This window comes from Aedes albopictus, chromosome 2 (genome assembly GCF_035046485.1).
Source record: "Aedes albopictus strain Foshan chromosome 2, AalbF5, whole genome shotgun sequence".
Lineage (NCBI taxonomy): Eukaryota > Metazoa > Arthropoda > Insecta > Diptera > Culicidae > Aedes > Aedes albopictus.
In genome coordinates, this window is record NC_085137.1 from 277,343,338 (window position 1) to 277,357,881 (window position 14,544).

The 14,544-nt window shown below is 36.9% G+C and overlaps 2 long non-coding RNA genes across 2 annotated transcripts; one reads left to right on the plus strand and one right to left on the minus strand.

Moving 5' to 3' along the window:
* Positions 1-4,535: 4,535 nt before the first annotated feature.
* LOC109406099 (uncharacterized) lies at positions 4,536-7,414 on the plus strand. The gene is made up of 3 exons (XR_002129169.3): positions 4,536-5,808; positions 5,865-6,887; positions 6,954-7,414. It is a non-coding gene; the product is annotated as an uncharacterized LOC109406099 (long non-coding RNA).
* Positions 7,415-10,661: 3,247 nt separating this feature from the next.
* On the minus strand, positions 10,662-14,073 carry LOC115268806 (uncharacterized). Its single transcript, XR_003898448.2, has 3 exons — positions 13,739-14,073; positions 11,091-13,634; positions 10,662-11,024 (listed from the first exon to the last, which is right to left on the minus strand). It is a non-coding gene; the product is annotated as an uncharacterized LOC115268806 (long non-coding RNA).
* Between the last annotated feature and the right edge of the window lie 471 nt (positions 14,074-14,544).

Consider the following 14,544-nt stretch of genomic DNA (forward strand, 5'->3'; position numbering starts at 1 on the left):
AGAATATGTTTCAATTATTTCTGAAAATCCCTGAAGATTCTCCGAAATTCCCAGTAATCTGGGATATATTCTACAAATTATAGAAAATATTCTCAATCATTAATTAAAATCAGGCAGCTTCCCAAAATATGTTTCAAAAACTCCTGAAAATCCCTGAAGATTCAGAGAAATTCCCAGTCATCTGGAATGTCTTCTAAGAGTTTAAGAAAATATTCTGAATCATTTACAAAAGTCAGACTGCTTCCCAGAATATGTTTAAAAAAATTCTGAAAAAATACCTGAAGATTCTCAGAAATTCCCAGTCATCTGGGATGTCTTCTAAAAATTAGAGATTTTTTTCTGAACCATTTATTGAAGTCAGACTGCTTCCCAAAATATGTTTAAATAATTTCTGAAAATCCCTGAAGATTCTCAGAAATTTCCAGTCACCTAGAATGTCTTCTAAAAGTTTAAGAAAATATTTTTAGTCATTTATTGAAGTCAGACTGCTTCCCAAATATATTCCTGAAAATTCCTAAAGATTCTCACAAATTCCCAGTGATCTGGGATGTATTCAAAAGCTATAGAAACTATTCTAAATCATTTAAAGAAGTCAGAAGCATCTTAATCATTTATAGATGTCAGAAGCTTCACGGAATATGTTGAACTAGTTCCTGAAAACTAGTAAAAGGAAACATTCTCAATCATTCCTAGAAGCGAATAGATTCAAGGAAAAATATTTAAATAATTTCTGTAAATCTCTTCTAATTTGCAATTCCAAATCATCTGGGATGTATTCTATGAAGTATAGAAAACATTGTCAACTGTTTATAAAAGTTAGCAGCTTGCATGAAAGTTGAAATTATTCCTGAAGATCCCAAGAAATTCCCAGTCATTTGGGATGTATTGTGCAAAGTAATGAATATATTCTTAAACATTTACAGAAGTTAGTAATTCCTAAAACTCCATTTAGATTCTCAGGAATTCTCAGCCATGTGTTCTACGAAGTATAAAATATTGAAATGAACGCATTTTTTATGTAATCTGAAAATAATAGACTCATGAATAGGTCCTAGAGATGCCTTATATTTTGAAAAAATCTCAGCTATTTGAGATATTATAAAAATACTATTATAATGGAAAGTCAGAAGCGATTTCCGGAGGTAAAAAATAATCTTCCAGTCTTATATAGAGGAACTTACTTAGCAGCTTTGGTCTCTTCGTTATGAAATGTTTTCTCTTTAAAATCTGTTAACCTAAAAATTGGTCACAAAACTTTTCCTCAGAAAACTGAAATATTATCATCTCAAGGAATCAACTATTTCACGCAACAAGTTGAAATGATTTTAGAAAAATAAAAATAAATACCAATAAAATATCACGAGACATGGGCCATGCTCGAGGAGGAGAACCTGCAAGAACTCGTAGTTCTCGAGCGACGCGTGCTAAGGACGATCTTCGGCGGTGTGCAGGGAAATAGTGTGTGGCGCAAAAGGATTGGCCACGAACTCGCTGCATTTTACGGCGAACCCAGCATCCTGAAAGTTGAAAAAGCTGGAAGGATATGGTGGGCAGGGCAATTTGCAAGAATGCCGCAATGTTATAATAGTTATCGAAATTATATACTTATAGTTTAACTTTTTGCCTTTATTATTTAATGGCATTGCAACGATTTTTTTAAAACTTTCGTTAAATTTATAAATATCTTGTTGAAATTGCTTAACCTTCCAGGACGCGCGCCATCAAGCAACCGAAACTGCACCGCGCTCGCGCTGTATACGATGAACGAGGTTTTCTGGTAGTGTTGTACTTTTTACAACAGCGCGCGTCCTGAAGGGTTAAACTTTAAAATCATGACTACTACCAGTATTGAATGTCAACTGTATAGTTAGTCTGATTTGTATTATTAAGAAATCTAATTTATAGATAAATTAAATGAGAAAATTGTAGTGACCGTCTGTCGGCTCCGTAAAGCAGCTAAGCGATTTCATCCAACGCCACATTACGGGGTCACTTTCACTTCAATTGGAACAACATTTTTGTAATTTAACTTCGATTGTTTCTAATCAACCCGCTTCACGATAGCTTAGGGAGAAAAAGATAGTGATGTAGCGGTAAACGTGTGGCAAAACCATGCTAAGGGTAACGGGTTTTATTCCGGGTTGATCCAGGAACTTTTCGTAAAAGATATTTGCTTGTTTTCCTTGGGCATAGAGTACCTATCTTTGTACCTGTCACACGATGCAGACATGCAAAATGATCATTAGCAGAAGAAGCTTTCCGTTAATAGCTATGGAAGTGCTCATAGAATGCTGAGGCGCAGGCTTTGTCCCAGTTTGACGTTACGCCAAGGAACAGAAGAAGACGGGTTCCATTTCCAGTCGGTCGAGGAACTGTTATAATGGAAATTTCCTTGGCTTGTTTGGACGTAGAATATCTTCTACCAAGCGCTCTACGAATACAACATGGTCTTTGGCATAGAAAGCTATCAGTAAATAACTATGAAATGCTCAAAGAACACCCAGCCTAGTGAGGATGCTTTGTCCCAATTGGGACGTAACACCAATCAGGAAAAAATATGCTTAACTAATTATGACCTGATTACTACTTACATACCCGTGAAGACCGGCCTCACCGGTGTTACTATTGCGGAATGCCGAACAACCTACTTTGTGCATTACTTCCATCGCTTTTTGCACGCAACCCCTGCCTACGTAATGATGCTTCATAGTATCTTCGTCGGAAACGCGAATATCCAGAATAACCAGGTATCATCAGCGGCGCTGCTTCGTTTTCCGTTTTGCTGCTGACTTCCTTCGCAGGCGACCGAGTGCAAAGTCGCTTTTTTCATCCGGCTGCCAGCCGCAGCTGCTCTTGATTCCGACTCTGAATAAAAAAAAAACTACATCAAAACAAAGTCATTTTAAGACTCAGCCCGGAAACTTACCCATTTGAATGCGTCCGGAAGATCTACGACGATAGATTCTGCGTCCATCCTGGGTGCACTGGGGGTGACTACAGAGGCCAGGGAGTTAATCACCTTGCTGCTGGCAATAAAAAATTGCCGAACACAACATTCGCGGCTCGCGACGAAAGTATGGATTTTTTTTTCTTTTTCTACGGCGATTCGATATCAGAGAAGTGTAAACAGGCGAAACCAAACGTCAAAAGCATAGCCCGGTTGGAAACCAAAAATGCGTGTCTTAGCTAGGTGAACCATAAGGTGTCTTAACTAGGTAGACTCGAAGTACCCAGGTAGAAATTCATCTTAGCGGGTTAGAGTGACGCCACTCTAAGTTAAAGCCACTCTACAAGGTATATAAGAGATTCCCGCTAATATTCACGGATTAGTGAGAAAAGGAAAAAAGCAAAAAATAGTTATGAAGTTTGCGCTGATTTGTATGGGCGCATCACTATTTAGCAAACTTTCTTAAGAAATTAAGCACTCCTATCATAGAAGCAATTATTTAATTGCATCTCACTGAATTAAATGTGACCTCCATGCAATAAAACAGGAAATATCGCCATTTGAAAATCGGAAACATTTTTTTTTTAATTGGTTCTAAACATATTTTTTCAGCATTTAGAAACATCCAAACTAATAAAACTTCATAAACTTTGCTGAGATAATGACATTTCTGGAGCTCGATTTGAAAAGGTCGTATGTGTTTTTGTCGATTAAAAATTCGATCAGTTGGATTCGCTTATTATAGCTAAAACCGTTGAAATTGAACAAAGTTGATATATACAGCAGAATCATCACAAAACAGGCTTTCCGTTCCATCATTTAAAGTCTCCAAAATATCTTCCACATTGCTGCAATATCTAAAATAAACTGATCGAATTTTATATCGACAAATGTTCATACGACCTATTCAAATCGAGCTCCAGATTTTAGTGTAAAATCACCAACTTTTCATTACTACCGCAGATGTGTTGGTGAGTCTCATTTTTGACATTTGCGGGAATCTCTTACCTTGGCATTTAGATACTTTGGGAGAAACCGACTTGAAAAATCTGGAGCTCGATTTGAATAGGTCGTATGTGCTTTTGTCGATTAAAAATTCGATCAGTTGGATTCGCTTATTATAGCGAAAACCGTTGAAATTGAGCAAAGTCGATACATACAGCAGAATCCTCACAAAACAGGCTTCCTGTTCCATCATTAAAAGTTTTCAAAATGTCTGCCATATTTCTACAATGACTAAAATAAACAGATCGAATTTTATATCGACAAAAGCACATACGACCTATTCAAATCGAGCTCCAGAAATGTGTCTGTCAACACGCTAAGATCAGTTTACCTATTTTTCTAAAATATGGGTAAATTTTATTCAAATTTGCGTAAACTTTACGCAAATATGGGTAAATAAAACTCATATTTTGGGAAAGAGCACAACCTCATTTATAGGTAATATTAACCCATATTTGGGTTACAATTACTCATATGTGTGTCCACATTGATTGATGCACCAAGCGAAAAGAAGAAGAAGTTTTGACATCCAAGCGGTGTGCCGTCGATTAGATCCTCGTCGCTGATTGGTCGATGGATGTAAACGGCACACCGCTTGGATGTCAACATTCTTCTTCTTACCGCTTGGTGCATCAATCAATTACCCATATTTGAGTTTTGTTAACCTATATTTGAGTATCATTTACGCATATTTGCGGTTGTGCACTTTTTGGAAAAAAGGTAAACTGATCTAAGCGTGAAGGCAAGCCGAGATTTCGCTGTCATGAGCTGTTAAAGCGAGCCCAAATCTGGAGCTCGATTTGAATAGGTCGTATGTGCTTTTGTCGATATAAAATTCGATCTGTTTATTTTAGTCATTGTAGAAATATGGCAGACATTTTGCAAACTTTTAATGATGGAACAGGAAGCCTGTTTTGTGAGGATTCTGCTGTATGTACAGAGCCCGTTCGCTCTTAGCAAACTCGCTCATTGCAACACTTCTAGATTGAGTTTAAATAAGGGCGAAAGTAACATGAGAGAGTTCTCTTCATCGACTCTCTCTTCTGCAAATTAAAGTGACAAGATGTAAATTCAATCGAACTTTTTTACACTTAAACGCTAGATTGCATCGCAACCTAGCGATTTATGACCAAAAAGTTCAACCATACTTGCATCATGTCACTTTAAATTGAAGAAGAGAGAGTCGATGAAGAGAACTCTCTCATGTTACTTTCGCCCTTATTTAAACTCAATCAAGACTTTTTGGTTGCAAGTCCGCTAATTGCAAAATTTGACACGTGTTTGCAATTAAAAAGCAATCAAGTGTCAAATTTATGCTGTCAGTCATGCTGGCAGTGCATTTAGATGCACTTTAGTGTCAAAGTGACGTTGCAATTAGCGAATGGCATTCGCTCGTTGCAAAGTAAACATTTTGCAACGAGCGAACGGCCGCTGTATCGACTTTGCTCAATTTCAACGGTGTGATGTTTCTCTCTTGACAGTTCTATTACTAATGATGTTTCTAAACACACCGCCTACTCAGCGGTCTGCTAAACTACCACATCTCCTTTTCTTCAACGAAAGATGTTTGTTTTGCGACTCATTTTCTCTAGAAGTGGCCTTTTTTTGCTTGCACTGCGAATCCCGCTTTACTCTATTGGGAGTAAAAAGTACCCTCTTTTTGCTTGTATATGAAGCTGTCAAAATAAAGGGTACTTGTCAATTTCTAAAAAAGGGTAACTTTTGCCCATCCTGGAGTTTCAATCGTATACTCTTCAATGAGTGAAAAAATCCTTGAACATTTTCGTGGAGCTGGATATTCAAAACTGATGCTGGGACAAATCACCAAATGCTGACATTGCTCAACGATTTTGCGGGTAAGTACAACGATATATTAATTTATTTCCGTAATTGATAAATTAATGTTTATTAGGATGTTCGAGTTCTGGAGGTCCACCAGGAAAGGCACAATGATCGAAGTAGGACCACAGGAGCACCGATGAAGTCGGGTGAGAAAATTACATCGACCGAAAGCCAGATGCGGGCAGTGCGATTAGTGCTTTAATTTTCTTGAGCAAATATGGCAAATATACAGAAATAAAAATATTAGATATTGAGTAAAACTACGATCATTTTGTTGGTTACATTATTATTTTTGCTGGTTTTAAAAATTGAAATCTCAAGTCCGCATAAATGGGCAAACAGGGTGAATTTTACTCTTTTCCAAATCCACATCACTTCAGGAAAAAGGGTAAAATTCACACGTTGATTTGACGTACAAGCGGTTTACCCTTTAAAGAGTACAAGCTGTTTACTATTTTTATGAGTTCACCTAGTTACTCTCGAAATGGGTGAAAAAGTACCCTTTAAAGAGTACTTTGGTTTTACAGTGTGTACACGGAGAAATCAAACTACCTAATTTTTGGGTCGATTTTACTCAAAGCTGAGTATATCGAATAAACTAGTTACCCAAAATTAGGTTGTTTTCCCTCTTTCCCTCACCGATGTTGTCAAAAACAAACAGAGATGCATCTACCCAACGGAAGTCCTTGAGCCCAATAAGCCAATTTTGGGTAAATGCAGATTTACTCAAATTTGGGTTGAATGAGGGGGGGTCTTGGGTTGAATTTACCTACTCTTAAGTAAATGTTTTTGCTGGAGGTGAAGGCAATTTACCTAGTGTGAGTTTAATCGATTTACTCAAATTTGGCTTATTGGGCCGAACTATAGGATTGCGTCAAAAGAACTCAATTTTGGGTAGTTTGGCGGTTCCGTGTATATGGAGCTGTCAATATAAATGGTACTTGTCAATTTCTTGAAATGGGTAAATTTTGCCCCTCTCAGAGATCCGACCGTGAACTCTTTAATGGGTGAAAAATGTGTTGAACAGTTTCATGGCGCGTCCAGTCGCACAAGGCTGATGTTTGTGATTCTGCTAAGTTTGACAATTTTTCGGGTAAGTGCAATGAAATTAAATTGTGTCTGAAGTGACGAATTGATTGAGGTTTTTTCATTTTATTAGGATGTTCGTGGTTCTGGACCGGCTCAGCGATCAAATTTGGAGCCAAGATTCTATCGACCGAAGACCGCCGAAAGTATGACCTTGGTATGACCATAGACTAATTTCAAGACCTCGATGTACCACACGCTAAGGTCAGTTTACCTATTTTTCTAAAATATGGGTAAATTTTACTCAAATTTGCGTAAACTTTACGCAAATATGGGTAAATAAAACTCATATTTTGAAAAAGTGCACATTCGCATTTATGGGTAATATTTAAATACCCATATTTGGGTTACAATTACTCATATTTAGGTACACATTACCCATATTTGAGTCTTGTTTACCTATATTTGAGTATCATTTACGCATATTTGCGGTTATGCACTTTTTGGAAAAAAGGTAAACTGATCTTAGCGTGCATAGAAAACGATCAAATTTTCGGTGACCAGTCCGGTACCCAATAAATATTCATAACCGTGTATTTTTTTCCGATGATTCCGATGATTCCAACCGGAGAGATAATAGAAGCAGCAGAATTGATCTGTAAATATAAGTATTTTGAAGATCTTTGCTTTAAAAAGAAGTTACACGCTTACTTACCCGAAGGGAATGCACAATCGAGGTTTACATTAATGAATAAATTCAGAGTCTTCGATGGACTTTATGTAAAAACTTGCACGAACTAAACTAATTTTGATTTCGCGATGGCGGCAGCTGTCGGTTGACTAATTAATATTTTACTAAGTCCAAAGTGAAACAATATTGGCTTGATATTCACAGAAATCAGAATAAATGTCAGAAATACAAAGGAATGCATATTTGAAATGATGTGGTGCATATTTTTTATGCATTGCGAGTAATAAAACGGTTAAATGTGAAATTATTATTATATAAAAAGCTAAAAAGTATATTCAGTTTTCTCCGTGTAGGTACCCTCCGTACTGCACTCAGAAAAATTTACACGTCTGAGCAATGAGTTTTACACACACGCTTAGATCAGTTTACCTTTTTTCCAAAAAGTGCACAACCGCAAATATGCGTAAATGATACTCAAATATAGGTTAACAAAACTCAAATATGGGTGATGTGGACACACATATGAGTAATTGTAACCCAAATATGGGTTAATATTACCTATAAATGAGGTTGTGCACTTTTCCAAAATATGAGTTTTATTTACCCATATTTGCGTAAAGTTTACGCAAATTTGAATAAAATTTACCCATATTTTAGAAAAATAGGTAAACTGATCTTAGTGTGCACGGTCAGAAAATTCACTCATTTTGGAGCTACACTGAGGCAAAAACACTTAGACCGTTCGCAATGCTGTTTTATTTTGTATGGCGAGTTTTAAAATTTTTAAAACTCGCCATACAAAATAAAACAGCATTGCGAACGGCCTTAGGATTAACATAAGCTGTAACTTATGAATGGATGATTTTTCTGTTTCATTTCTCGCTTATTTATTTTATAAGCCCAGTTTCGTGTTCAAAAGAACTTTTCACAGTGACTGCCATTTGAATTGTCATTCCTTTGCAACTGCGTACTAAATTAGTCTATGGTACTACGATCGAAGAAAAACGGTTTCTTGGGAGATTCAGGCAAGGAATTTCCCATGCATCAAGATAGGCCATAAAATTCCTTTTGAACTGCAAACAGCGCTATAGTTGTTGTGCTTGCGTTTCATATCTACAACTTATGATTGCCATAAGCCGCATGATTGTGAAAAAATCATACTTAAAAACTATGAAAATCGTTTCAATAAGGGTATGGATTCCAATTTGCTGAAGCTTGGACAAACACACATTGCTCACAGATCTGTATTCGGAACTCGTTCGGAATTGAAGGACATAAAAAGTCAAATTGCCTTCATTTCGTAATTTCTAAAGTGTCCAAGAATTCTCCGCCCAAATCAACAACAAATCTGGGATTTCGTAAGTAATACGATCGGCTGTTCTTAATCGAACTTAACGAATAAATAAAAGTGAGAAAAAGCAAATTTGACGGTCATATTTTTGCCACAGAATGTTACCTACTTATGTAAACTTAAATGAAAGAACAGTCAAACGCGCTCTTTGTCCTTTTATTTTAAATTATCGATCAAGAAAAGTCGATCATTTAACTTACGGAGTAATTTCAAAATATAATGTCATGCCATGATTAAGAATAGAGATAATTCATCCAAAATTAATAAAGTTGGAATACGAATATTATTTTACTTGCGCCATGAAATTCATAATTAACAATAACGTTTTTATAAGCATTAGTAGTTGAATTCAATAAGAGAAAACATACGATAATCATAATTTTTATCCGATGATATTCACAACTGAAAACTTATGATATTCGTAAGTGACTGGATATTGAATTTTTCCTCCTTAATCATAAGTGGAATTTATGGCTTTCAACAATAATCGTAGTGTCGCCAAATCATAATGGATTCTTAAGTCCTTCCTAAGTATTTTTGCCTCAGTGTAAAGTGGGACAACTCAAAATTGAGTAAATTTTATTTCCAGCCATACACCGAGAAAAATTTCTACTCAATGACTGAGTTGGCCTTACTCAGATATCGAAAAATCCTTTGTTTTCTTACTCAGTTTCGGCTAAAAGTGGGACAACCCATTGGCAATGGGTTGTCCCACTTTTAACGGAAACTGAGTAAGAAAACAAAGGATTTTTCGATTTCTGATTAAGACTAACTCAGTCACTGAGTAGAAATTTTCCCTGTGTAGCGCCGGCCCAAGTGCGAAAATCTCATCAGTTTAAGTTGTATAATATTCTTGCTGATGTGAAGAATATTATACGGTTTAAACTGTTTTGATTCTTGCACTTGGGCCAGCGCTATCGATGGAAATGCAATTTACTCATTTTTTGAGCTGTTCCAGTTTAGCTCCGTTTTGTGTGAATATTACTCATTTTAGAGTAACTTTTTCTTAGCGTGCATATAGATTTGTGCAAATTGTAAAACTCACGGAAATCACGTGTGAAACATATAGATTTACCAGCATTAGCTTTGCCCTTATTTATCAACAATCCACACTATTCTAATGTGTGTCTAACACAGAATTTGGATGAATTACATATGCATTCTGATTGAAGTGCCATCCCGCATAATCATGAACCATACCAGTACTCTTTGCTATACTGTTCACAACTATTCCCTACTGTACCTCTACAGTATGGTATAACATACAAAGCAACAATAAATCAACCGTACCATGAACGTATTCAACAGTTTGATAGACGGTTGTCGGGCAAATAACAGTATGGGGAATAGGCGGTTAAGTTATGTTACAATAAGAAATTGGCATTTTTCTCGAACAAAATTTTCGTAAAACAGTATGCCAAACTGTGGACATACAATTCATTTTTCGCAGTAATAACAATGCGCCAAATTGTTGCATAACAGTTGAACAATAAATTTATGAGAAAATTGTAACACCTAATGAAACTGTTTGATTATTGTTCAATATGGTACAATGAACAGTAGGCTATACTGTGTAGTTATATTTTCACAATTAGAACCATTATTTTTCGGAATTTGCTGTTTTTAATCACTACTTTCCCAAACGAAGACATTTCATGCCAATTCATAACGAAATAAGCATTTTTGCCGTAATTATCAAAAATGCGTATTCAATTCGAAATCGCCATGAAAATGTTTCGCTTGGGGAAGCAGTTATTCAAAAACAGCAAAATGATTTGTGAATGGCAAATGGCCGAAAATTTGAGTATGAGTTTTGTATATTTTATTGAACAGGAACAAAGTAGCGAAAACTTAAAATAAATAAAAACAACACGGCTTCCGGAATCCCGCTGGGCCTTGGATGTGATGACATGGCCGCACACGGACTGTATAATGAATCGATCCGTAAGATGGCTAGTCATTCAGGTGGTATCCGAGCCGTCTCCCGCAAACAGAGCCTGCTTTGGATCCAGCTGCCGCTGGGGCTTCCTGCTGCTGTCATTTCTGATACATAGATTGATGCAACGGAAGGTCCCGACTCGGTTCCCGGATAGAGCAGTTCAGGGATTCGCCTCCAGCAGTTGTTTGCACGAAATTTCCATCTAGCCGACGTTTTGTGTATCCTGAAATCAAATAGCAAAAAGTTTGAGATTGGTGAACATGGTCGAATCCGTAGAAAGCTTTCTCACTTCTGGCATCCCAGTTGTCCCGGTCCTTCGGTCCGAGGCTGGTTTATCTCAATTGGGCCCATTGGCCCGGGTCACTGGAAGTCGGGTTTCACCGGTTTCAGCAAGGATTTCCCGCGATGACGGTGACACTTTGTTACTGTTTTTGTCCAACGCTCACACTCCGCGATAAACAAGCGTTACATTTGAAAATGTCCTAAGCTCGATATGTAATCAAAACTTGATTTAATTTTTAGTTCTAAAAAAAAGGTTTTTTTTCTGTTTTGATTCACATGAAGGAGCATCCATTAGATACGTCACGTTGAAAAAATATAATTTCCAAACCCCCTTCCCCCTTGCCTTGCTTGTCACACTTCTAAAATTACCCCTCCTCCCCCTTCTAAGCGCAACGTAGTTTATTGGTGATCCTCTTACACGGTACTATATACAAACAGGCCAGGTCGTTGAAAACATAATGGGGGTATTCACTAAACAGCGTAAATAATCGCGTAAGTCATGATTATCTGATTGTTTGAAATGTTCCATTTATGCATTCATTTATGAATTTATGCAAATTTCAACCCTGATTTCAACGCATTCCATATAAATAATGTACAAAAACAGCCAATCGAAATCTAAGTTTAATAAAAAGCCAAGAAAATACAATCGTATCATATATGCATTTCCTCAAAATTATCGTTCTTGAGATAAGTCTGTATGAAATATTACTCGAGAAATGAAGAAGCTCATTGAAGCTTGCAAAGATGCATTTTATATTTGAATAAAATCGTTCACAGATCCAAATACGTTAAATTAATTGCCATGCTGTTTAACAAATGTTATTAATAGTGAAATATACTGGTGTGAGTGTGTCGAGGAAATATAAAAACTTACCATTTGATATAATGTGATCCCACAATTCTACCATGCGATCCGTGTGTGCATCTTATTATCGTTTAACAATGTCAGCACATTATGTTATACTGTTAATGTTTGGTTTGGGTTATCAATACTGTAATTTATGGTGGATAGCTTTGGAATTCAAATGGTTGAACATAATAGCAACAGTTTGTGATACATCAACCTTACCGTTTGGAGCAAATTTATTGTTGGAAGTGTATATCATACTGTTTTTTTCTATGCGGGCAATGAATATTCACGTTTGATCATGTTGAATTCGACTTGTGAATACATCAATCTCATATTAAGCTGAACATAAATTTCATGTTTGGTGCATATGGATTTCTTGTTATACTACTCATGTAGTCCTTCAGGCAAAATCACAATGTAAAGTGCCCCAATTTCATGCGAGCTCATAGCACCGACGAACCGACGTGACAGCTAGAACAAATAAATTCAAATTTGTTGTCCGCGACGCCATGATGAAAAATAGCCGAACACTATCGCCACCTCTACACACCAAATTTTGAATTTCTCATCCAGCAAAACGTATTGCTGGAACCACATCAGCAAATTAAATTTTACTTAACAATCAGTAATGGTAACTGAAAAATCAGCAAACACGTAAATTGCTGGATAATCAGTTAAACACTTGTCAAACACTTACAATTTTCCAAAAATACTTTTGCACGTCTCCTCACATCAACGCGAGCTAACAGGAATCAATGAAAATTCCACCCAAAAAGGTACTCGGCAGCATCAAATGTAATGCGCCACGTCCACGATGGACATTCCTAGCATTGTAGCGCTGCTTTGGAGCTAAATTTGGTGGGTTTAATATTCATTATTGAACTTTGTTTTTTCGTCGAAAAGAAAAAAAAAAAAACAAAAAATCCGGCCGGAATCGAGCGCGGACAAAATTACTGGTGAACCAGCAAAAAAATCGCATTACTGGATAGCCAGCAAAGTAATTATTGCTGGATGGATTGCTGAATCCACAGCATGTCAAAAACCAGCAAAATTTTGCTGGTTTCCAGCGAAATAAAAATAGTGTGCATAGTTCAACCACAGACAAACAGACTTATCACTTGGAACAAATTTCGATAAAAATCATCGTCACGAAAACATAATCGCTTAATGCCAATTAAGCTGTGATACGCAAACCGCTCAATAGGTGGCGGTAGTGAGCGAACGTCAAGCAGGAGCGAAAACAATGCGCGCGCCGTGACCGAGTGATTTGCGAACTACAAAATATTTGAACCTACCGTTAAAAAGGCTAACGATGAGGAGCAAGTAGAGTGAGACGTCTGTTTGTCTGTGGTTTAACTATCACGATATTAGTTTTGCCTTTTGAAAAATAAATCGTGATAGCAAAATGGAGCTCGCGCGAAATATGAGCACTTCACTATTTAGGTGAATTCAATGCTATGTATGAATAATTATTAAAACTCGGAATTATTGTAATGGCATTTTTATTTGTTATAGTTAAATATTTTATACGTTACTTACTCTACCCCCAATGAAACACTTCTCCGATGGACCTGCTCCTGGACCAATTGCTTCTGGTCTTCAATCGCAAAATGGCATCTGTTGCGCAGCCTCCCATGGAGTCGCCAGCCTTCAACTGGTTATGGAGGCCGTAGCAAATCGTCATCCTTACGCACTTCACTGGAGTTCATTTTATTTTATTCGTTATACATGCAAAAAATATAACGTAGAAACAAATCAATTAAAATGATTCTTTTAATTTTGTAGAATTGATTTGAACTTACCCGTAAAAACGAGAAAGCTGCTTCTGATAATTCTCCGCCATGATGAAAAACTTTGCGAAAATCGTTTGACGATTATTTTTCATCAGTCATGTGTCACCAGTTATGAAATACATTTGGAAAAAAACAGTAGCGCAAATTCGTGTGCAAAATTAGTTCAATTACAATCATATCACATATGAGATTGTAATGTTTTGACAGCTGGTTTCAGTTAAAGAAAGAACTATTTGAACACCATTTGTAACGAATATTATGTTCATGTGAATTACATTTGATAAGCTGATGTAAGCCTAGCAGTGAAGTTGATGTTATGAATCAGACTTATCCAATGTGTAGAATACTCATAAGAGCACCTTTAACGGTGTGCTTCTATACCCCGTTTGGCAGCCCTCCATCATTGCAGCAAACTTTACCGGTCGCTGCTGGATGCGCTCTCAAAATAGTAGCGCTATGGGTGGGTGACCAAATATAGTAGCGGGACAGTTGCGCTGCTAAAAATTCTATGGGAATATGACAGCCCTCCCGATACGAATCAGGGTGACTAATTTGATTGCTACCGGTGTGGAAAAGGGTGGTTAAGTCAAAATGGTAGCGCTGCGAGGGTTGCTCGAATAGTAGCCGCCGTTAATGTTGCTCTAATACATTGGAAAACCACATCAGACTAACGTTGACGCTTTTAACTCAAACCGCAAGTCAAAACACATGAATCGATCGTGTCAATTTTTTTCAGTGTGGGGTTGGAAATGCGCAATATTTTTGAATTTTATGGCAACCAACTGCGAGTTAGTGCTTTTTAGCGTGCACCGAGC